General features: G+C 38.6%; 1 long non-coding RNA gene across 4 annotated transcripts; it reads left to right on the top strand.

Annotated features, from left to right (window-relative positions):
- The first annotated feature begins 1,215 nt into the window (after positions 1-1,215).
- On the top strand, positions 1,216-18,835 carry LOC125183014 (uncharacterized). Of its 4 annotated transcripts, none has more exons than XR_007163996.2 (4): positions 1,216-1,268; positions 2,717-2,774; positions 7,316-7,388; positions 18,227-18,835. It is a non-coding gene; the product is annotated as an uncharacterized lncRNA (long non-coding RNA). The 4 variants fall into 4 exon arrangements; XR_007163994.2 differs by having other exon boundaries at positions 1,219-1,307; XR_007163995.2 differs by lacking the exon at positions 2,717-2,774.
- Positions 18,836-25,603: the final 6,768 nt, after the last annotated feature.

Genomic DNA, 25,603 nt, shown 5'->3' with positions numbered 1-25,603 from the left:
TCAATCATGCTGGTTTTGCTTCTTGGGCTTCCAGGTGACTGCAGGGCAATGTCCTGCATCTCTCTGGGCACGCACTCCAACATTGTTCTCCAACTGCCAAAGGCAGGACTGAATATCTTCACGCTTCTCTGCTGTTGGTGGGCCCTTCATGCCAGAGAAGCATCACAAACCTTCACTCTGGCAACCGGCTTTGCAACTGGTTAGCCAGAGCCAAGTAATACCCTGGACTAACCAAACCATGTAGAGGAGGGCATGTACAGGTATGATTTTTTTATTGGTCTCCCTGTGCTGTAACCATGGCACAGGCGATGCAGATAGGTTTATGAAAGTTTACATCCTCATAAGGAAGATCTGGGGCTGGGTCTACAAAGCAGTGGTAGCTTGCTATTCAGTGCCCTGTCTCCTCATGTAGAAATGCCAGTGAATCCCTGAGGAGAAGGAGGAATTTGTCACAAGCATAATCATAATCTGCAAATCCTAACGTGGATTTTCAAATCAGTCACATCTATTTCCTCCTCTGCCTCTGCTTCCGCCAGCCTGGCCCAACTCCATCAACCTGGAAAACCTTCCCAGTCTTCACCAAGCAATCAGTCCACATGATTAATCGCTCCGGACACAGCCGTAAAGAGGTCTGCCAGATCCATGCTGGTTCCATACCTTGCAAACAGTCTTAACCAGGCAGCATGCCAGCCTGATAAGATGCTTATTATGGCAAACAGGAATACCTCTGATTTTAGTGCTAGAAAGCTAAACCACAGATTTTCTTAGCACCTAGGATGCATCTGCATGTATGAACAGATAGAATATAATGAATTCACAGACAATACCATAGCATATGGACATCTGCCAGAACAGTCATACTAACATGAATCTAAACACTTACTTTCAATTGCTTTTTCGGTTCGTATGCTCTGTTGAGGGGCTAGCTACTTAAACTCAATTTTACTCTCAGTAATGGAAAGAGAGAGATGGAGACACTGTAATATTTAATAATCATCTGCTTAAAGCATTCTTAAATGGTAGGGTAGGTCCTACTGATGGCATCCAGGGATTTTATTTTACTTAAAAGCCTTCCTCCTTTGCCTTGCACTGGATCTTCAGGTCATTTATCAGGCAATGTTATCACTTCAACACTGTTCTGCATGATGTATGATGAAAACATAATCCTTACTGTGCTTAGTGGCCTGTGTGACATCATAGATGCAGTACAAGGTTCTTGAGAACCTACATGAGACATCAATAGTTAATCTGGATGTCCAAAGAGTAAGGTACTGAATATCCCTGAATATCTTCTTTTACTACACAAGGTGTGAATACATATTTTTGTTTCAATTGGAATCAGAAATGTAGTTTTGATGCACACACTTGTCAAACTTGAGTTTTAGAGTTGAATTTAGAGTTGAGTTTTAGAACCAACAGAAAGCTGAAGTAAAAAACTTCGGGTTGGCCATGAACCTTCAAAGTGAGATATGAGCACAATGTCCCTTGAATTGGACCTAGATCTGGGGAGTATAAAACTAGCATACTATAAAACTAGCAGTGTTTTCCCTAAACCCACATTTTCTCTGACTTCGAAGCTTTGCAAGAAAATATCATTACAATTTTATTGGAATTTTGCATGACAATTTCATCTTAAAAAGTTAATGTCAAATTATGAACACAAATACATTCTAATTTTTATTTAATTATTTTGTAAGAAAAATAGTTGCAGTGTTGAGGAGCTGTAATCCAAAGCAGCAGCAGCCTTTTTTTTTTTTTTTTTTTCCTGGGGTGGTCATTTACCTCCCTTAAAATAAAAGATTTAAGATTAAAACGGAGATAAATCTTGAACTGTACATAGAAAAAGACATATATTTAAAAATGCATGAAGATGATGGTAAAGTGTTTTTGCCTTGTTCATAGCAAATTTCCATGATTTTTATGAATCTATTAAATTATTTCTTTTGTTAAATATGCTTCTACTCGTATGTAAATTGTTGATCACATAGGGTATTTCTTCTATTATATCTAAAGCTATGCAAAGTGAAAATGTAGGTACATTGTTTCATTGTCTTGTGCAATGCTGTATTTCTACAGATGCCCTATTTACTTGCTTTCTGCTACTTTTCATTATTATAAGGAAGTACCCTTCTCTCATCCATTTGGCCTGGAACATAATTCTACCTCTGCTTTTTTTTTTCCCTTTTTTTTTTTCCTTTTTTTTTTCTTTCTTTTTTTTTTTTTTTTCCCCCTAAAAACATGTCCTTGTTTGGGTTGCATTCCTTCAATGCTAGCAAGATTTAGGTCTTGGTAGCTCAGTGTCCCCCAGGTGAGGGATGTGCAGATGTTTGACACGAAGATGCCTGGCCTCTGGGGAGTGAAGACTGATGGAAACTCTTGGCCCATTGATGGCATGGCCAAATGCAAGAACCCCAGTCTGAACACTTGTGAACATTTGTGAAAAATCAGACTGAGCACGACCTTGTCTGCCTGAAAGACCCTCCTCTTTGCGTAGGATTTCTGCTAACAGGAGATAATGGCAGCTTCTCCTAGGGAAAACAGTGAAGGGTACTTCAGAAACACAACAGCTATTGAATGTTATTTTCTGATTAGTGCAGTTAAATAATGAGAAGGACTCGTAGCAGTATTACCATTTCCACTTGTCACTCAAAATCATGGCAGTATTATTGCAAAAGAGAAGTTCCCGCTGCATTAGCAACTCGTATTTCTGACGCAGGAAGAGGAGTTAAACCACCATGCGCACAAAGTCTTTCTGCCTCTGCCCCAGCATATCGGTACGTATTCAAAGATGCTAAGATGCTAAGATGATCTTTTCAGAGATGGTGACACCCTATCGTTTCCTGACAGAACCCCCTCATCGTGAAGCCCACTCAGAAATGAGTCATTGCTTGAAAACTATTTTTAAGTAATCCTCAACTGCCATACACAAAGTTAAGCGCTCCACTCTGCTAATGTTGCAATTAACCAGAGCCACATAGATAATCAGTGGAGATCTACAGATGGGGAATACAAATGCAAGAAAAGCTTTCTAATGTGCCATACTAACAACAGAAGTAGAACAGAATAGTGCCTTAGGGAAGGCTGCTGCTTTTCACCTCACCCTGCTCTCTTTTACATTGTATTTTCCATGCATTATCCTGTGAAATTAATTCCTGTATAATGACAGTAGCACAGCCTTAAATTCAGTGATTTTTCCTTACAGAGCAGGAATTAAGATTCCAATCTGTAGGTCTTAGGGCTAATTCTGGAAAACATATGTACTTCCTTGAGGCTTGCAATATAAATGGTATCAATAAATTCTCATGGTCGCTCTTGTTCTAATTTGAAAAGCAAATACATCAAATTTGCAAAACACTAGTCTTCCTACAGGTGTTATTGGGATCCCGTTGTATAACATTTACCGTAAAAAATAATATGTGTTTATACATGCAAGTGTCTAAGCTATATGCAAATATATATACATATGTATAACTACACATTCTCTCATGCATATACAGCAGCTTTCTCTCAAGGGCTGTTATACTTTAATGGGTCACAGACACACAAAATGTAATAATTAGGCATGGAAAAAAAACAATTAGAGAGAGTTCATTCCCTTTGCAACAGGAGGTTATAGTCCTTGGTGGAGAATGTGGATGCTATTAAGCTGATATCTTAGAGCCTACTGGAATTGTTTCCCACATGAGGATGCTGACAGGATTATTTGGTTTTAACATATCTGTGCAGGATTTAATAATGCAGGGTGGAAGAGCTGTCTGAAGAGGAAGTCACAGTTCAGCACAGTTTATTTCTGTTCTTTGTACTAATTACATATATTTAATTTTGCTTTCTCTTACCTCCTTTGCTCTATTCACTTCTTTCTCTTATATGCTAGGAGTAGAGCAACCTCTCCCTTTTTAAACCTCTGTAGAGTGCCTACTGCCATGGAGATAACATTAGGCTTTTATGTTAAGGTTAAGCTATGTCTTTTCTGAAATTTGAGAGTTCGGCAAGGTGACATGATCAGTACCAGAGTAGCATTGACTCTGCTTCAGTTTATGCCCATGACCCTTTGTCCTGTCACTGGGCATCACTGTGAGGTATCTGGACTCCATCTTCTTTACTTCTCCCCTCAGATATTTATACACACAGATATGATCTTCCCAAGCCTTCTCTGGGCTTAACAGCCCACCTCTCTCAGCATCTCCCTCCGCGTCAGATGCTTTTTGCTTTTTACCATTTTCATGGCCTGTTTGTGAACTCACACCCATATGTCCATGCCTCTTTTGGGGATATGGAGGGGGAGCCCAGAGGTGGACCCAACGCTCCAGGTGTGTCTCACCAGTGCTGTGCAGAAGGGAAGGATGACGTTCCTCATCCTGCTGGCAATGCTTCTGCTAATGCAACCCTGGATGCAGTTGGCCCTCTTTGTTGCAAAGGCACGTTACTGGTTGATGTTCAACCCTGGGGAGCTTGGTGCCCGCCAGGACCCCCAGGTGCCTTTCCCACTGAGTGCTTCCCTCACCCTATCACCCTTATTGATACATGGGTTTTTTCCTTCCCAAATGCAGGGCTCAGCGTTTACATTTATTGAACTTCATGACAGTCCTGTTTGCCTACCTCAAAGGGAAATGTTCAACCTTCACCCTGCTTTCAAGCATGGCAAAAATGACATTCAAGAAAAACAAAAGACCCAAACAAACAAAAAACCAAACCAAACCAAACCAAACAAACACCCCCCAAAAAAACAAACAAAACCCAACCAACCAAACAAACATTGCAAAATTGTTGTTTCTGGCAAAGGAGGATTAAAAAAATAAACGAGGAAAGCATGGAAAGACAACCCATTTCTTTAGGTATAATAGGATTTGCCACATGTACTTTCCTTCCTAGTGTTAGACTTCATTGGGGTAAATCCCATTATGCTTAATAACTGTGCAGATTAGAGAGCCTTCCAATAGGGAGTGATCGGTATTAAGTAACACAATATGAATACCTTACGTGTATGCTGAATCTGAAAATTGAATAAATAACAAGCGTTCTTTAAAAGGATTTTTCTGTGATCAACACAGATTTCAGTGTCTTTTGATGAAAAATACCATTTTTTCCAGTGGAAGAAAAGTGGAAAAAAGGTTACAGTTTCAAGACCTGAAAAAGAAGGCTGAAAAAATAATCCCTGTGGAGAATCAATTACGAAGATTATTTTGCTGTATGAAAATCTCAGTTATCATAATTTGCATGATGTCTTAAGACAAATAATTAGAAGAGCAGGGTAAAGATGTTAGTTTGCATCACAGAAGACCTCATACGGTTGGAATCAGTGTAGAAGACACACAAGTAAAAATAACTTGAATGTGTATTTTAATGTAATAAATATTGGCAGTGCAGTCTGTACTAGTACACTACTACTAACTTGCATTGCTCATAGTAGTATCCTTATAACCCCAATGGCTTCAATAACACTTCAGGTATGATTTCAGAAACATCAAACTTGCCCTTCATCTTTTTTTTTAGCTTTTTCAATTTGACACAACCCTTCTCTTGGTACATGTCCTGAGGTAACATTTTTTTTTTTTTTTTGGTGTACTGATCCAACTTCACTGAAATGAAATGATAGCAGAATTTAGCTTTAGGTCTTCTGTTCATTTACTGTCTTTTGCTTTGTTTCATTTGGAACTACTACTTACAGGATTTTTCTTGATATAATGCTGGCTTTTTCAAGTGAAAATCTTATGCTAAAATCTCAAGACAAAATGAGTGCAGAAGATGCCTTTGTCAGGAATTTTGCTTGGGTATTCAAGAATTAAACAAAAATAAGCAAAATGGAACTATACCAGTGTGCTATCTATCCTGCAACATCATATTGTATTCAGGCACTAGTGGACATTGAAGACATTACAGCCTAAAGAACATATTATGCCGTAAAACACTTATGTCTGTCTGCCTGGAAATTGGATGCAAAGAAGGCAATGGCAACCTAGAAAGAGCAAGTGAACTGGTGTAAATTGATATAATACTGTGAAAGTCAGTAAAAAATACAACAAACTGAGCATCTTCACAGTATCTCAAAAGTATGGCTTCCTGTTCAGGAAATGGTATTTAACTCTTTGAGTGACTGTTATATTAAAGTAGTCATGCAGCCACACATTTTGCAGAAACAAAATTCTCTGATATTTCTATGAGTCTTTTTTTTTTTTTTTTTTTTTTTGTAGTAAATACTAAAAAGTGTACTGGGTTGACATATCTTTAAAATGTATGGTAACTGTCACCTTCAATGTAAATAGTAATTCATAAGAAATTACAATGTGGTTTTCTCATTCAAGGACACTTAGAGGGCTAGGAAAGACCAGTGAGTGCATAGTGTAGACGCTGGTATCCAGGCAAGGGCAATGCAAAAATGTGATGAAAAATAGAGAAGCTAAAATATTGAAAAACTGAACAGAAGGCTTTATTATAGATGCATGTGTTAAACATTGTGTCTCTAGGAAGAGCAGACATAGAAATCTCAGCACATAATTAAAATTATTACTTAATTGGCATAGCAGAGGCTCTAGGGGACAACTCACATGTCTGTAATATTGATATACAGGGGTATAGCTGGCCCAGGAAAGTTGGATTGATAAAAGAAGGAAAATGTGACTGTGACTGCAAATATATAGAGAAAGAGGAGACAGAGACATAAACACACTCTAATGGAAGCCTCTGCTAACAATAAAAAGAGGAAAGAACCAGACAAGAGTCTGTACAAGGGTCAGCTGTGGTGATCATTTTAAAGAAGTAAAGCAGATAGAGTAAGAGTTGCACTTCTCTGGGTGAAGGAGTGCACTGGATATGCAGGTTGTTTCTACTCTGCTAAGCAGGAAAGGCTTCCTGGCCAAATTCTCTATAAATTATTTGAAGTTGGCAGATGACAGCATTTACTCTTGGCAGAAAACTTGGAGTATCTTTGATCTTTCTTTCCACGTATAGGGACTTCTTACTCTGCACATGTTCTCACCATGCTATCAGGTGACAGATATCATCAGACGGGCTGTCCTGGGCCCTAGGAGGGCCTCCAAGCAACAGTTAGAGTGGCATTCCTGGCTTCCTCCAAGGAAAAGTGTAACGAGATGGAAGGTTGTAGGAGTGTCAGAGACTATCAACTGAGCTGTAGACGTTACCAAACCATACGGAAAGCTCTTGCACTATGCTGGGAGCAATTTCTTAACACGGGAACTTAAAAGAAAGCAATTAAAACCAGTAAACCAGTTATTCTTGCTTATGAATAAGAGGGAAAAAATAAATGAGAATGTAAAGATGAAAGGCTTTTTTTTTTTTTTTTTTTTTTTTTTTTAAGGAAGGACAGAAGACAAAAGAATAAAGAAAATGAACAGGCTTTAAAAAGTTGGGTCATAGCCTTCATATAGAAGGTAGGTCAAGCAAAAAGATTTCTAGAGAGCTAGCAGCTTTGGAAAAGAAAGAAATGTGTACTGTCTGTGCAAAGGATGGATAAGGAAACAACTTCACTAAATCATGTGTACATGCTGGAACTGAACAAAATCTTGAGTTGACAGCCTGATATTGAGAATAAGAAGACATTTTATGCATAGCACCAGGAGTGCAAGAACTGAGACATAGGGAGCAAGGATGTAAAATGTAATGAGAAAACATTTTATGAGTACACTAATAGTAAGGGGAAGACTAAGATATTATTAAAAAGAATGTGTTTGAATGTTTGGGTGGGTTAGAGCCTTCACACTGAATGGACTTGAAACTTCTTCGAGAGTACCTGGAGAACAAACATGAACGATGTTAAAGTCATTAGCTGTTATTCTGGAAAATTATTCAGAAAGGGTGACATTCTAGAGAGGGCAAACATATTTACCTATCTTTAAATGCAGTAAAGAAGAAAAAGAAAATTACAGACCAGACAGCTCAACTTGAATGTCTGGAATGGTCACAGAAGAAACAGTCAAAAAGCTAGGGACATAGCTAAACAACAAATAACAGCCAGAATAAATTTTGGGAAAAAAGTCACATCACATCAACTAAATTTCTTTCCACAAAGAATAGTAGGCTTTTCAGATGGGGAAAAAGTCAAGTGACTTTACTAAGGTGGTTGGCTCTACATCATATCCTGTTCTCTTAAAAAAAACCTAGGCAAAATCTGTCTTGATGAAACTACCATTATGTGAGAAAAAAGGACTGGAGAAATGGTTCACGGACAAATTAAGAAAATATTTCAATTTATTTCCTAAATGGGTTTTCAAGTATCAGTCACTACTTCCATTAATGACATTATTAAAAAGTGTATTTACTTCATATACAGATGGTAAACTGGAAGCAGCTGGAAGAACTATGGTGGACAGTATTTGCAATTCAGAATAACTGGCAAATTGGATACATGGTCTGAAAAATACAAAAGGTGTGTCGTGATGTGGACAAATACAAGTCCAGCAGAGAGCAATAGGAACAGAAAACGTGGCCCATGAGGGAAGATTTGGGAAAGCTGAGTAGAACTGGTGTCATGGTAACTCTACAGATGTGCAAAGGAACCTTCAAAGAAAAAAAGGAATGAACTGTCTTCATGTCTGTTAGTATGAAGAAGAGAGGTGGTGATTTTTAAATGGTGTCAAGGGGGATTATAGCTGTATAGCAGGAAAAAAGGTCTGTAATAAACACTGTTAAGCAATGAGCCTGCGTACTAAGAAGACACTGGACAGCACAACCTTTTTATGCAAACATGAGTTAGATCTTTGGGTATTACTAATCTTGCCAGGGCATGCACCAAACAATATCCCCACATCTATTTTGCATTAGAGAGCAATCATTAGCTATTATCAAATTGTAATTTCATTCTAGTTCAGGGCCAATGAAACTTCTGGAAGACACATAAGTGTTGAGTTTATTTTAAAAACATGCAAAGTATTCTTTTCTACATCTTTTCTTCCATAAATCTATCTAAGTAATTTCCTCTGATTTTACCTGTAGAAAATGACCAAGAGTGAAATAAAACCAAAGTATTTAAAATAACTCTAAAAGTGATTCACTGTATTGATACTTAATCACGTTCAGAAATGCGGTAGGTTGTTCTAACAGGGAATCTGCATTTTTAGTGGTATAAAGCTCCTATACCAATGCCTGTGTAATGTACTGAACATTAAACCTCTCAGTTCGGGCAGCATGTTTTATTTCTCTAGGATCTAAAGCTAGTGGATCTTTGATGGAAAAATCTGTAGGTTGACTTGGAAAAGTCAGCTGCTCTGCTTGGCTGGTGAGAATACGGAGAAGAGCAGGTGTGTGGGCAGGTGACGCAAGGGACTGCGCATTGCTTCATGGGGGAAGATGCTATCCAACTGCAGAGCTCTGGGCCAGCAAACCATCTCATTTACATTTAGACTACACCTGAGTGGGGCTCATGGGCTAACAGGCATGGCCAGGGACAGGTGCTGCCCCTTCCCATGTTTAGGGTGCTGGGGGGTTGCAGAGAGTGCTGCTAAAGCCATGTATTAAGGGGGAAGCCAGTCGATAGCTGGGATGGCTGCAGCACCGCGGTGTCTAGGTAACAGGGTGTTAGTGAAGCTGGTGTATGGAGTACTTTAGTAAAGTGCAGAAGATGGGATGAATGACCCAAGTTGTTTTTTTGCAATGTGATCTTCTGTAACATACTGAGCAGCAATAAAAGTAACCAACTAGGAAAACTGTGCAATTACTGCTTGTGGATGGAGATCCTCCTTTGAGGCCTGTGTAGCCAATTTTGACTGAAGTTCGGTTCCTCTGGGATATGCTGAACTCCCAGCAGTGTTCACTTGTTCCTGGTAGATCAGATAGAAGAATTTGCTGTAAATGGTTTTATAGTAGGAAAAGAATATAAAAGGGGTGGGGGGTAGGGTGTAGATGGCCATTCTAGTTTGCTTTAGGTCAATAAACTTAGATTTTATTTTTCAGAGATTAATACTCTGTATTTAAATGCCCCTTCAGAGGATAAAAAAGAAATATACAAATGCTCTGAGTTTATTTGCCATGCAACTCATTTACAAGTGACTTGTAAATTTAAGTATCCTAGCATCATATAGAATAGATATGCTTGTTCTCTTGGTGGCTGTATTGGAATCTAGTGAATAGGGTCGTCTCTGGAGTTAAACTGCTCCTATTTCCACTAATAGCAAATTACTATAAATTTTGTTAAGTGATCTCTGAATAAAATCTTGTCCCTTTCATTGTTCTTTATGGATATTTTTGTAACTGTATTTTAAAATGAGCAAATAGTTTCAGAAAGAAATACGATCTCTTCTAGTGACTAGGATAAAAGGACATAAAATGAGACTGAGATAAACTGTGATAAAATGCAGGGATGGAAGTCATGTCTCACTAATCAAGAGGGAATGATTTAGTTACTCTGTTCCTCTGGCTTTTTTGATCCTTGTTATTTAGATACATGTTACCAGCTTTAACTCCCATTGTAAATAGTAGGCTTCTGTGATGAGCTTCTGTGGTAATGGTACATACTTTTTAAATATCTTTGCATGAATCTCTGCATCAGAATACCTGAATATCTACTGTAGATGATGAAATAAAATTAACTGGAATTCCATTTCATTTCTGGCTTTGTAGGCTGCCCTATCCAACTCAACAGCTTTGCCAGAGCCAAAGCTTAACAAAATTCAAAGCAGTGGAGTGTGTTTCAGACCTGTCATCTGTTGTTCTGTTTGTGTATTCTGTGCCATTATTTAGTTTCAAAGTCTTTCGGTCTTGTGGAGTTTTTTTGGTTGTTTTGTTTTGTTTTGTTTGTTTGTTGGTGCAAAATTAAAAATATGGATGAAGAAGTGTTTTACACATTCCTCACAGAAAGAAACATTTTGCCTTATTACTGTGATCTGCTTCAGTCAGCTGCATTAGGAGGTGCAGAAGGGTTAAATGTCCTAAGTAGCCAGCAGGCAGAAGATAAAATTAAAACTCTGCTTGAGGTTTCTTGCTATCATGTCAAGGATGAAATAAAGTGCCTATTAAGCTCAAAAGAGTGTCAGAAGATTCAGGCTAGCAGGCTCTGGGGCTGTCGGGTACGTACATCCTCCTTGCATATAGAAGGGAAAGGGAGTGGTGCTGTGTGTTAGCTGTGCAAGCATTGCATCGCTCTGCTCATTACCTTGCTGACCCCTGGCTCAGAAATGCCACTGAAGACAAGCCTGCAGCAGCCAGCAAGGTAACAGTCAGCTGGTCTAAAACCACAGACTCATCCCTGTCAGCCCCGACTGCAGAGTCATAGCTGATGTTGTGTTAGTTAACATATTCCCTCAAATCTTGTTCTCATACAGCTCATTAGGCACTCTCCAGCTTTTTATATTGACTGAGATTCATGCTGCCAAATGCATCCACAGTTTGTAACGTTTTTTTTTTTCTTTTTTCCTTTTTTTTTTTTTTTTTTTTTTTCAGGTCAGCTATTTAAAAGGTATTTATGCCCTTTCACTGACTTGTACAGATACCCTAAAATTAAACCAGTAAACAAGTTGTTAGGTATTCCTCCACAGTGTGATACAAGTTCATAAAATGGCCAAGATCAGAAACAGAACTGCTCAGACTATTTAACCCAAAGAAATTCCAAACCTTTGTAAAACAAAGAAAGATCTCACAGCAAGCTGAGTATTTGTCACTTCTTGCTTGGAAAGTATTCACCTGGAAAGTTGAAAGAGCTTTTTCTAGAAGCTGACATTTTGCAAGGCATACAGTGTTACCCTCACCCCTTTTTTTGGAAAGAATTTATTTAGTCAAAAATCCAATTTTCCTTTGAAATAGTCAGGATGGAAAATTTTCCACAAGTGCAGCAGAGAAGAAAAAAATGGTACTGAATTCCTTGTCAGATTGCTTCAAGATAACAGCCTACTATCAAGTCAGTATAAGGTGAAATAATTACAAGTATCCAGCCTGGTAAGGAATTAAATGCCTGCAGAGCTCATTTGCATCTGGACACTATGGCTTCAGAAAATATTTTTGATAGTAAATGTTCCAGCTTCCTCTTTTGTCAAAAGAGACAGCCTATGAATCCTATTTTGATCTTGTAATAGCTTTAAAATGATAGAAGTCTAGTGGTCCTCATTCAGTTGCCTTCTAGTCAGTATTGATTCCTGTATTTAATTTAAGGGACGTTAAAACATTATTAATAGATTAAATCATCATCTCTCAAGAATAATCTCTGGTTTGTAGGTAGAGACCAATTTATTTTCTCAGTCAGAAAAAACAGACAAACATTTGGCCATTCTTTAGGTCTGAAATAAAAGCAGAAGTCTTCAAAACCAAATACAATTTGAGAACAATTTCTTAGAGTTAGTTCATGTAGCAAGTGGACCATCTTGGAAAGAAAGGGTAAAAGGACAATGGTGAAAAGATATTTATATCTTTGAAAGGGAGAGGAGTGGTCATCAGGCTGTTGATTGCATTTCTAAGGGGGAGGGACGTTATGGACTGTACAGCTGCTAGCTCTGCTGCGTCTGCATTTTTTATATCTAGCAGAGTTATGAAGTTGAGTTCCCGTGCTCATTTTTGGAAGGTATTTTGTGGGTTTTCCCTAAGCTGCAGGGCTGAGGATTAGGCGCAGATTGATTATTCTGTGAGAAATGTTCCTCCACTGGCAACTGCCTAATCCTTTATAGATTGTCTGGGTGAGTTTATTCTGCTGTGAAGTGTTTGCTTAGTTTCACTGACATAATTACCCTGAGAGCATCTGATGTGTTGGGTGAGGAATATAATGTGTCTGGATGCACAAGAGCAAGTCTGGTAGGATATTTAGGGTGGTATAATGTATGGCAGTTGTACACCCGTTGTCCTGCTGACTCTGCCAGCAGTTGGCATGACCTAAAGGCTGATCTGGTAAGAGCAGCCTCCATGTACTAAAGGAAAATGAACTTTTCAGCTGGCTTAAGGAAACCATTGTGCTCAGTTTTGCCTGCTGAGAGCTGTAGGGCTGCAGCTTGGCACTCATTGCTCAACAGCATGGTGTCCCACCAGGGTGCCTGGGGCCAGAAGGTGCTCCCCATGCCTGCCAAGTTACCTTTGCCAATGGGATGTGTGGGACTCTCCTCTGAGCATGAAAATGATTCTTTCCTGGGAAGCTCAATGTCAATCAATCACAAAACAGGAAAGCCATCTGAGCTGGCTGTAGCCCCTTTATTATACTCTTAATCCATCACTTTTTCTCCAAAGGACAGCCAAGGGGAGCTGGGAAGGGATCAGGTGGCACTGGCAGAATGTGACAGCTGTGGTGGGAGAGCAGGGCCTGTCTGTAACCCCAAGATACTTTTATATTTAATATTAATGAGGAATGATCCATCAGCAGACAGAACAGCTAATAACTGCTCTATTGTTTGGTTAATTATTTCAAGCTGACATTTTTTTGTGACCACGGTAGGCAGTTTTTATTTAGAGTGTATTTTGGCTAGAGAGAGAGATTAGTTGCCACAAAGATATGAGGAATTGTAAACAAAGTTTATGAGGATTAATTAAGTTTAAATTTACCATAGACCTAAGGTCTTGAAGGGCTCTTTGGCATCTGTTGAGTTACCCTTATCAGCTGGGCACTTTATTATCCAAATGGAGCATACCAGCTCACATGGATATGGCACTAGCTGGCTTGGACGTTGATCCTTAATTTTATGTGGGTAGATGAATCTGGATCTGTGTTACTTCCTGATAATGTAGCTTATCAGATACTATGGATGTAATTCTAGCAGTTTTCCCCAGTCCTAACTCTAGGACTTTCTTCCCCTCACTCATAGATACCATGATCAAAGAAAGGGCCTTCAAATGACACCTCCTTGTCTTTTTCATAGACATGTAGACACTAAACACAGTAGACACCTAATTTGTCAGCCCCAGACTCTCTGTGGACCGAAATGTCTGCAGGCAGATGGGATGTGTCCCCAGAGTACCACCTCATGGAAGTTAGTTCCTCTGACAATCCCCGTCTGTGTGAGAAGCTCCCTTGAAAATCACAGAACAATAAGCTGATAACTGGAGTCTCTCTGTTCCTCTAGACTGGCATCTACAGTGACTGTGAACCTGAGGTGTCCTGAAATAGAATTTGGAGCTGGGCTCACAAACTATAGCTTTAAGGGGTGGTCTAATCATCTCTTTAAGAAGGACTAAAAGCATAAACAAAGGATTGAGATCTGGGGATGAAAAAAGGGGTGTGACAAAACGAGCTACAAGAAAATATTTTGCTCATTCATTGAGGTATGTTCTCTATGTTCAAAGCTTTCCCAAATGTGCAACATAAAGTGTACATTCTAGAGAAGGTTAAGCAGAAATGGGGCTTGACATACCATGCAAGACCAGACTGATGAGCATGTTTGCTTTGGAACCTGGGTGTGAGGTATGGTCCCTCATTGTCTCTAAGTACATCAGGAGCATGTGCGGTTTTCCATATGCCGGCTGCCTTGTCTCATCTGGAACCTGACTGATGAGCAAGGACTGGAAACAGGCTGAAGAATCCTCCATGAGAAATCCTGGGAATATTCCGTAGCAGTGGATGACACTAGAAAAGTTATGGATTTGGCTATTCAAGGGCTGAGCTGAGCCAAGCCTGGAATGAGCAAATATCAAACAGATCAAGAAATATTTTCAGAGCGATGGAAGTGGCCTGTGGCCATCTGCCTGACTAGCTCAAAACACCCATGAACTTCAACTGTTTTTCATTGGGAAGCATGGTGTGAAGAAGAATACAGATTGCCTGGATGCACTGAATTTGGCTTTGGTCTCCAGTAGTGCAGTAAGGGCCCCCTGTTGGGCTATCTGTAGAACAAAATCAAAAAATAAAGGCAATAAGTAGACACCAGTTTGTCTCATAGCTAGCACATGCAGTGAGGTCTGACGTCTCACACTTCCCCATGGATAAGCTTTCCCTACAGAAAATGTCTTTAGGTGATTTTGTTTGACAACAGAGGTGATGTCATGCTATGGAAGTACTTGGTACAACTGTAGTAGCTTGGACTGTTCAAGAGACGGTAGAACTGAACCGAGTCCCCTTATTTTTGACAGAATAATGCTCATGAATATTCTGTATTGTGACAAAGGCTCCAACAAAGATAAAGATTCACTGATGCTTTATAGGACATGCAACAACAACAAGGCTGCTCCAGGTCTAGACATTCCTGCATATAGGGACATCCAAACATTTGTAAGATGTTATATGTTGTCTATATGAAGAATTTTTAAGGTTTTCCCTTGGCATACTCTGTCCTCTCACATAACATCCCTGACATGGCTCAAGGCCAAGAGCATGTCGATGTCTAGAAAGTTTGATTTTGAGATTGATTAAAGGGGAGCTCTTTCAAGACAGAATCGTTCAATCTTCAGTGGTCTTGGCATGTGGTGAATGGATTGGTTTATCCTGGCATCAGTTCTTAAACAGTGGATTTCACCTAGAATTGTTTGGGCTTTATTACTGCGGTAGTGTTTTAACCCTCAGTTAAAGACATAAACAAAGACCTGGAAGTAAAAAGTTACTCCAGAGATTAGGAAAATCAGAAATCACTAGAATGAATTGTATGAGGACTAATGTCCTGGTTTCTTTGCAGAAATCAGTTGGTCAAATAAATTTATATTAAGCATCAAAGGAACATTTTCCAAGTATTTTTTTTTAATCACCTACCGTTATTTTTTACAATCTACTTTAAAGTTTCTGGCAGCCTTAATATGCATCACCAAGATTTCTGGAGTGCTTTGCCTAATTAGTTTGCAGAGGACTGACAGCTGACACGACTTCCATTAATCAGTTCTGATACTCTACATTAAATTTCCTTTTACCTTGTGTATTAATTCATTGCTGAGGGGCTGTCAGGAAGTGGTTGAGAATCTCTCTGGGATTGTACATTTGCTAGAAACTGAAGTGTAGGAAGATAATAAATCATGTGAATTTCTGGCACTTCTCCCCCTTTGTCATTAGACTTTTGGAACAATTAATGCCTGACAGTTCAGCCACACTGATTCACTTGTTTTGCTTCAAAATGAAATGCAAGGATTGACTTTTATCAGACGGAATTTATTTTTTTCCCCCTTTTTTTTTTCCCCCCAGCTGCATTTGTAAACATCTCATTCCCCTGCTTCATCAATTGTTTTCTGTCATTAATATTTTGTGTGTGTTTAATAAAAAAAAGGAATAATCATGAAAATTGGTGAACTGTAGAAAGAGAAGAATACTATTACTAGCCATGACCAGTTAGAATGCCACTTCTTATCTCATTTGCATAATACAAAGTCAGAATGTTTATATATATATATATATATATTATTTTTGTTTGTGGATAGAGTTTCCCTTAGAGACCTAAGGAACTGAGCACCCAGCTTCAGTGGGACTTACACATTTATTTTATTTCTTTTCCTTCTTCAGTACATGTAAGAAGTCACAAAATAGAAATATTGCTTGATGAGCTGATTGTCATGACTGCCTGATGGGCTTTTGCCTCAGAGAGTTGATGTCAAAGCTTTTCTCTCTCATCTGCTATCAAGATGTGTTATCTAGCTTACCTCAAATACATCAGAGTTTTTTGGTTTGAAGGAAACACACCTTTAGGTTCTGGACTAATGTCCTGCACAATGACAGTTACGTTCTCCTCATTTTTATTCACATGGCTGAAACACTAGTAACAGTAAAGAGATGCTACTTATGGGACTGAGATCTAGGCTCAGATAAGGTACAATAACCTTATTGTATGCATATATAAAATATCATTGTATAGATATATATTCATGTATATATTGCATATATATCATATCATAAAGATATGATAAAACATATGATAAAACAACACTAAAAGATAGAGATACATTTGGCAGTTCAGTTAGCTTCAGATAAGGATATCTTTGTATAGACCTGCCTTCACTTTCACAGAGCTAAACATCTCATCCCCACTGCCTTTAGATAGATTTTATGTTCTGGCAAACATGTAACATATATAACTCTTTTGGCAGTCATTGCACTTTGCTTTTTGCAGTTCCAATGATTATCACTTTCTTCCTCAAGTTTCAGTTGAAATGAAGTCTCACATAACTTATTGTTACATATAATTTCCAGTATTAATGAAAAAAAAAAGAGTGAGGGCATGACTGCTTAAAATCCAAGAGAATTTGTCATTCCTTGGCCCATTTGACAGAAGGGAGATTTCCTAAAAAAAAAAAATATGAAAGAACATTTTTTACTTAGCAGAACTTTTGGCATATACAGGTGTTTTCAAGGAGACAAGTGAGCATTGAAAAAGTACCTTACCTGATATTCCAGGTGCAAGCAGTGTATATAAATTGAAAAGGAGCCCAAATCCTTCAGTGATTCATAATCTAACATTTCTACTAAAAACATATTATTTTATGATTCAGAGGACAAGATGGTTGAAATTATTAAGCTTTTCATGCTAATTTAATTACAAACAAAATGAAGTACTCATAGCTGAAACACCGAGAAAGAATCTTTAAGAAATCCAGCAAGTTTAATATTTATTATTAATTTAGGGAATTGCTAGAAAAGTCAGCTACAGTACAAATTGAACCAAATATGGAAATTGGTTGCATTCAGTAGTTAAGAATTTGTCAGATGCAGAGAGCTTTCATGAAGTATTAGTTGCAACTATAAATATTTTGTATGCATCTGAACCGCTAACAAGTTACGGGCAAATAAGAATTAGGTTATACTTGTACATTATATAAAATATACTTCCACAGTAATATATAAATATAACATAGCTGAATAACATCACTTCTGGATTAATATAGTTAAATGATGAACAGTGTTCTTATGGAATATAATAGATAAGGTTATGGATTCAATCAGATATTGGGTAAAGATATGTTTGTGTAGGCTCTGCCACTTTCCTGGGAGTAACTAGTTCATCTCTATGTACTTTCAGATGTAGTTTATACTCTAGTGAGTTTATGCATCTTCTTTTCTCTCCTGTAGCTTAACATGGTTATTTTCAATAACACTGAAGATCAAGTATCCATGCTGATGCTGCATGTAATGTAGCAGGATAAATAACCTTAAAGTTACCATGACCTTTTCTTACACTTCATGTCTCTCAACTGAATTTTAATGGAGAAGAATGCCATGCAGTTACTTAAGCTATTTCATATTATAGATGCAAATCCAGAATATTTGTGAGCTATTTTTGTGAAAAAATGATGAGGCAGTAACTGGCATTTACACACTGCCTTATGTGACCACTGTCACCCACATTTAATTGTAAACTTTACTTTGCTAAACAGCATTTTTTTTTTTTCTGCACAGGTAACCTTCCAAGTCACATGGTGCCATCAGCAGGTTGTATGCCCCTTGAGTTCCCCATCCAGAGGGGAATACCATCTTCATCTCTCTCCCTTCCAGCTCCATCACAAAGCAAATTGAAGACACTGAAATATATTTTTGAAACAATGATGTTAAATCAAGCTTTCAATCCAAAACAATGATGTTTTTGCTCTGTTTATAGCATATTTGAACAGGTTCATAACCATGGACAACTCTCTGGAAATTCTGCTATTAGCAGGGTTTAAGTGTTTACCTAAGTAAGGCAGAATGTTTTGAGAGGAAACAATTAAAAGGAAACATAGAATATTTTATTAAAATTTCCAATATTTTACTGTTGTGATAAAAAAAAAAAAAAAAGGATAGGAGAACTCTCCTTTGGCTACTTTAAAAGCTGTAAGTATCTTGGCTGAGTAGTGAAATTATCGAGCTTAGTAGATGAAGTTATTCCATAATATCTGCAAAGTATCTTGAATGTAAAATCAATCAAAAAAAAGCACCACCCCAAAACAAATATAAAAATACAAAAAAAAAAACCAAAAACAAAACTGTGGCACTTAAATTGAAGAAATAGATGTTAAAAAAAATGAAACATTACTTAAGCAAAAAAAAGTAACAATGAAAATAGGAAATACTCACTTAGGTCCCAGACTTCCAATCATTCAGCCATAGAGACATTGGTTGTTGCTGGAGCATGGCATATATAAACCAGAGATGATCAGTAGTTACTGGAGCTCTACTAATCATCTCTGCTTTAGATATGCCATGCTCCAACTCTGCTTACAGAAATTTGATTATTTACAACATGAAATGTGGTGGGGAAAGTGTTCTAATTTTTTCTTCACATTGTGGTTTAACCCGGCTAAACACCACACAGCCTTTCATTCAATCCCCACCTACAACAACGCGATGGAGGAGAGAATCAGAAAAAAAAAAATTAAAAGCTCATGGGTTGAGATAAATATAGTAATAGGGCAGAAAAAAAGAAGGGGAAATAATGATAAAAGAATATACAAAGGAAGTGATGCACAATCCAATTGTTTACCACCTGCTGGATGATGCCTAGCCAGACCCTGAGCAGCGGCCCCCCAGTTTTATCACTCAGTGTGATGCGATATGATATGGGATATCCTTTTCGTCAGTGTGGGTCAGCTGTCCTGGTCAGCTGTCCAATTCCGTCCCCTCACCCACCCTCCATGCTGGCAGGGCAGCATTATAAGCTAAAAAGTCCTTGGCTATGTGTAAGCCCTGCTCTGCAACATCTCAAACATCAGTGTGTTATCAACATTATTCTCATCGTAAATCCGAAACACAGCACCATACCACCAGCTACTAGGAAGAAAAGTAACTCTATCCCAGCCAAAACCAGGATACCCCATCACATGAGATTTGTTAGTTGTCATGATATTACTTAAATAATTAAAAGCCAGTCAATGAAGAAGACCTTGAAAAATTGGAAAAAAAATTGCTTCAGCTGAAAGGGAAAGATCAAGATTTTAAGTAAGCCCTACCAGTTCAGAGAATATGATGTCCTTGATAATCATTCTGAGGAGTAGAAGTTACTTAATATTTTGGATGGGAGTGCTAAAAGCCTAAAGAGGCTTACTAGGGCATACAACTTTATGTGTAAAATGAAGACCAACATAGCATGTATACCATAATCCAGTTTCAAAGCTGGTTGTAAGGCTTGGTTTACATTCAAACTGGTTTGTAAAGGCAGGCAGATAACAGTTCATCTCACCAAGAGGATACACCTGTCAATAATATTCTAATGAAATAAATGCCAGTTTTGGTAGCTAAGGTTTTGAGATTTACCTTGAAATGAATTTTCAGCTTTGTTGGTAACTTACAGCCTTCACTGACACAAAATAAAGCTTTTAGTTCTCTGCTCTTCTCAGATTTAGACATTTCTAAAACCAGATAGCTAAAAGTGAAAGCATCTCCCACACATAGCCAGAGAGATCTTGCTACAAAAGAGAATCTGAAGACTGAAGTTTATGTGCTGTTTGAAAATGGATACCTTAGTGCAAATAATTGGCAGTGGTACAGAAATGAATCGATAACATTGCAGGATTGAGGAGAAACAAACAGAGTTTGGACTTAGTGTCCTGGTTCCAGTTAGGACAGAGTTAATTTTCCCTCATAGTAGCTGGTAGGGTGCTATGTTTTGGATTAGGATGAGAAGAGCGCTGATAACATGCTGATGTTTTAATTGTTGCAGAGCAGTGTTTACACCAGGCCAAGGACTTTTCGGCTTCTCGCTCTGTCCTGCCAGCGAGCGGGCTGGGGGTGCAGCAGGAGCTGGGAGGCGACAGACCCAGGACAGCTGACCCAAACTGGCCAAAGGGGTATTCCATACCATCTGGCGTCATGCTAAACAATATATAGGGGTGGCTGGCCGGGGTGGGGGGCCGGCTGCTCGGGGATAGGCTGGGCATCGGTCAGCGGGTGGTGAGCAATTGCATTGTGCATCACTTGTTTTCTTACACATTATTATTATTAATACTATTATCATTATCACTATTATTATTATTATTATTATTGTTATTATTATATTCCTGTCTTAATAAACTGTCTTTATCTCAACTCACCGGCTTCACTTTCCCGTTTCTCTCCCCCATCCCAGAGAGGGAGGGGGGAGGGTGAGCGAACGGCTGTGTAGTGTTTAGCTGCCAGCCGGGTTAAACCACAACACTTAGCTATAGTGATCTTTCCATGGGGAGAGTGGAAGCACTGCAATAGAAGCTTGGCTTGATGATATATCAATAGTTTGAAAAAAAAACCTGAACATTAAGATGTCAAAGTTTTTGATCATATAAATGGATGTATGAAATACGTAGTTGAAATATTTCAGGAACATTTTTTCAGACATTTCTGTATCCTTTAAAACAAAATTTCAGCTCACTAATAAATCTACTCATAAGTAATAATAAATAATAAATAAACCACCACAATGCTAAGAAGCTTTTTCCTTCAGATTAATGGAATTGCTTTATTTGACGAGGCAGCAAAAAAGGTACCAACTCTTCAAACTGTAGACATGAGCTGTGGTGTTCACTTTTGACTTCAGTGGGGTGCTGGGGTTTGCATGGTAGGATCTTAACCATAGAACCAGAATCTCATGAAGCAAAACAGCATCTTGAGGGACGTCAAAATGATCTGAGCCAACAAAAATTGAAATGCAAAAATTACCTTCTGTAACGAAGCACTTACGGTTTTTATTTTCCCATCACCGTCTGTTCACATTTTTACTTTCATGATTGGCTATGATGTCTACTTCTATTATTTTCCATTTTATGTCTCTGAACTATGAATTCTAAGTGTGACATTTTATTGAAATTGTCATGATTTATAGAAGCATTTAGTAATTTGATGATGTATAGTGGCATTGAATTAGATGTGTGGATTTATAAATGTAGATTATACACATATTTCCTAAAATAAAAAATCCCCTTGAATTATTTTCCTTTTAAATATATACATTACTGACAGTGTTAATGTTCATACTTGCAGTTCTACTGTGCTTAGGGAAATCTGGATACTGGAAGAGAAATCTTTTGATCGAACCTGATTAAACCTTTCCTTTAGCTTTTTCAGCCTGAAGAAGAGAATTTGGAATGCCTGGAGAGACTGAACTTCTCTTCAAAAGCTTTTGGAGCATAATTTGATTCACTCAGAGACACCTCCATAATTCTCTACAAAATAAGGAAAACTCCAAAGTGTTTGAAAAGGAGTGAAGTTTAACTGTGCTACAGAGTCAATTGGAGAGGTTTAGGCAGAGTATGCTTTACAAAGAAGTATTGCAAAGAACAGGATGGTTAGTGTGCATGGTTTGTCCTTAGAACTAAACCATAATTCTTCTGAAAAAGTAAAAGTCAAAATAATAAAATGATATATGACACTATATTTTTTTTTTCAGGTACACTTAAGAATCTCAATATAACCAGTCATATGGGATAGCTGTATAACAAAAAGATTTTGAAAGGGTGTGGCTGTTTCTTAATTGCAGGTTTTCTCTAAGTTGCCAGAATGATGATGCTTTTTTCATAGTACTTTCATGTATTCACTCTAGTGACTCTAAACAGAGTGGGGAGATGAGAGCATACTTTTTCTTATGGTCATTTAACCTGTAACACTTCTGACTGTCATCAAGACTGATGTATGGGATTTTTGCATAAGAAATTTATACATATGTATTTTTTGCAATATGTGACATGAGGGATCATCTCCTAGAACCTAACAACATTTTAACACCCTAAAATGGCTACCAGGTTTATCTAGCTTCTAGGAAATGGTAAATGAGAAAATATTTATTGCGATGGGAGTAGGTAGCTGTTTTTCATGACAAGAGAGGTGACTCCTGCATACTTGGGCAACGTAGCTAGGAACAATTACCAAATATAATGAGTTTTTCTAAATGTATTTGTGATTTACTGTGATAACCCATTACTCATTAAATTTCAGATTTTTAAAGATTCTCCTTCCCATAAGTTGCTGAGTGAGGGTTTTGTGGAATTAGATTTACACAACTCTAATGTAGCAGCAATTAAGGATTTATTATATACCTTTATAGCAAGTAACAAAATTAGATCATATAATTTTAATAGCACTTAATCAGTATGTAAGTATTAGTCAATTAACACAATGATCTAAAGTCATTTGCTACAATAGAAACAGTGAACTGGTTAAAGATTCACAAATGGCAAAGTTCACCTGAGACCTACTGCAGTGTCTTGGGGGTTTTCTAAATCCAGTTGCATGCTTCCAAAGTACCCCCTAAAATGAATTACTCACCCTACTCCTTCGTTGACATTTGTCCATGAGTGAGCTTGTTCCTCAAAGCGTCAGCCCTGAGATGCACATCCTCTCAGGGATATCCCTACTTTTCATTGGGGTTTGACTGTGGATGAGCTTGTTCCTTGAGGAATCATCCCTGAGTTGCACATCCCCTTGTGGGTACCCTGAGAGACGTCTCATCTCAGGGGGAGATTGAGGGGGCAGCCCACTGCAGTCCCTGGAGTTTTCAGAATTCTTGTTTGGGATTCCTATTTATAGGATTGCATGGTTACTGTCCTTTGGTCAGTAATTTTCAAGAATTCAGGCCAATTTGTTTAGGAGTCGGGTTGTGCAGTCCCCCTCCCGTTAGCACTTAATTATGTCCTTGTCAATTAGTCATACCACAGAGCCTGGGTGTGATCAGAGGGGAGGCCTGATCATCTGAGGCCTATATTGTATAAACAACAGCCATTAAAGGGAGTGGGACAAGAAGTCAGGCTTCACAGAACTCCACAGATGGCATCAAGATGACTTTTCCTTTGATTCTAGACAGGAAAAGAGATGAGGAGCTATATTTATTAGATAAAGTGATTGATTTGTAGTCAAGCTCAGAATCCTTCATTACTGGCCATGAGAGATTTCATGTGGATGAGCTCTCCCTGGGGCCCCGTTGCTAGCAAGCTGTCTAGCCCAGCCATCGCATTGAGGCCTGCTGTGGCTCACAAGCCTGAGCAAGACTTATGCCACGTACAGGAGCAGAGGGTACCCGCCACAGAGGGTCATTGAGGCTCTTCAGCTCTGCTTGGAAAAAGATAGGTAAAACAGGAAGGACAGGGACTAGCCTGGCATTCTGCCAAGGATGAGGAATCACAGGTTGGAAGGTACCTCTGGAGACCATCTGCTTCAGTTCCCTGCATAAACAGGGACACCCAGACCAGGCTGCCCAGGACCATGGCCAAGCAGCTTTTGAAGATCTCCAAGGGGGGAGATTCCACAACCTCTCTAGGCAGCCTGTGCCAGTGCTCAGGCACCCACATAGCACATAAGTGCTGCCTGGTGTTCAGAGGGAACCACCTGTTTTCCAGTTTGTGCCCATTGCCTCTTGTCCTGCCCCTGGGCACCACTAAGAAGAGCCTGGCTCTCTCTTCCTTACATTCTCTCTTCAAATATTTGTGCACATTGATAAGATCTCCCTGAGCCTTCTCCAGGAAAGAAAAAATAAAGTGAAGGAAGAGCTGTGGTTATTAAAAATTCTGTGAGATCTCTTCCTCCCCAGAGGAAAACAAAATGTGCAGTTAGAATAGGTTTCAGGGCAGACTTTAGTTCATGTTAGAGTCTGCTTATATTTTGTGGTCAAGTAAAGGGAGTCCAAAAAACCCTTTGAATTACATGTAGAGGCACATTAAGGCTAACTGATGTTGCCTCAGCAGTATAAAGGAGGGTCTGAGGTTACAGTGATGTAATCAAAAGGGGTTAAGTTATCACAGTATAAGAAAATACTGAGCCACAGTTAGTGAAGTGAGTGTGTGAGATCTTAATCATCCACTGTCACGAAGAAGGCAACCTAGTTTACACCATTTTTGCTTTGCAGCTTCTTCGTTTCAGTTCCAAAATCTGTTGTATAGCCTCATAGACAGAATAATTAATTTGTCTGAGGAGATACAAAACAAAACAAAACAACCAAAAAAAAGTTAGAGAAGGTCTGGCTTTGTTCTCTGCATCCATAATTTACAATTTTGAAATGAAAAAATAAGTCAGAAGCAGAACTAGTAAATGGGCCTGCTCTATACAGAACAACATGGAAGGGGTTAGAGAGAGAAAGGCAGTGCAGGGTTCTTTCTGGATCTCAACAGTAAAGGCTCAGAAGTAAATGGCTTAATAAAATAGCTGCTTAGACAGAATAAGAAGAGGAATACAGATAGTGACTAAGTCTCACATTTCTTCAGATGATGGTAACCCTGCATTTTTGGTTATTCGAGCTGTATATAATCATCTTACAAGAAAACAACTGTATTCATAAAGGATGTTTCAATGAGAACATAAAGTTTCACATAGAGACAAGGCCAGGCATGTGGTGTGATCACTGGCTCCAGTGGGAGCTGCCTGCAGGCTCCTCTGTTGTAGTGAGCTGAGCTCATCCTGCGGCTGAGGATTTGAGCAGCACAACATAGCCTGAAGGCCACACTGGATGTGTAGCATAACACAGAGCAGCACAGGGTTGTGCCTCCTCAGGTTAGCTGCTTTGTGTATACCTCCTCAATACACAGTGGTTTCCTGGTCTGGATCAATATAGGACCTTTCTGATTGTATAAGGACTCAGGAAGAAAATGAAAGATAGCATAGAAAATATGACTTGGAACATGAGAATTTGAGGCTGACTTTATGCTAGTTCAGGAAAGCTAATGAAAATCTGTAATCATGTTTAAAATATGACTTGCTTGCAACAAGACATTAACAGATTAATATTTATATATTAGAAAAATTGCATTATGTGTTTGTTATTCCTATGTCTGTATACTCTGAAAAGATGAGACTGATGATAGAAATGGTGGTGAGAAGAATATCTCTAACTACCTCGCTAACAGC

The sequence above is a fragment of the Anser cygnoides genome, chromosome 1 (assembly GCF_040182565.1).
Source record: "Anser cygnoides isolate HZ-2024a breed goose chromosome 1, Taihu_goose_T2T_genome, whole genome shotgun sequence".
In the NCBI taxonomy this organism is placed as follows: Eukaryota; Metazoa; Chordata; class Aves; order Anseriformes; family Anatidae; genus Anser; species Anser cygnoides.
Note: the sequence above shows the minus strand (reverse complement) of the source record. Positions and strands in the feature narration are given on the sequence as shown.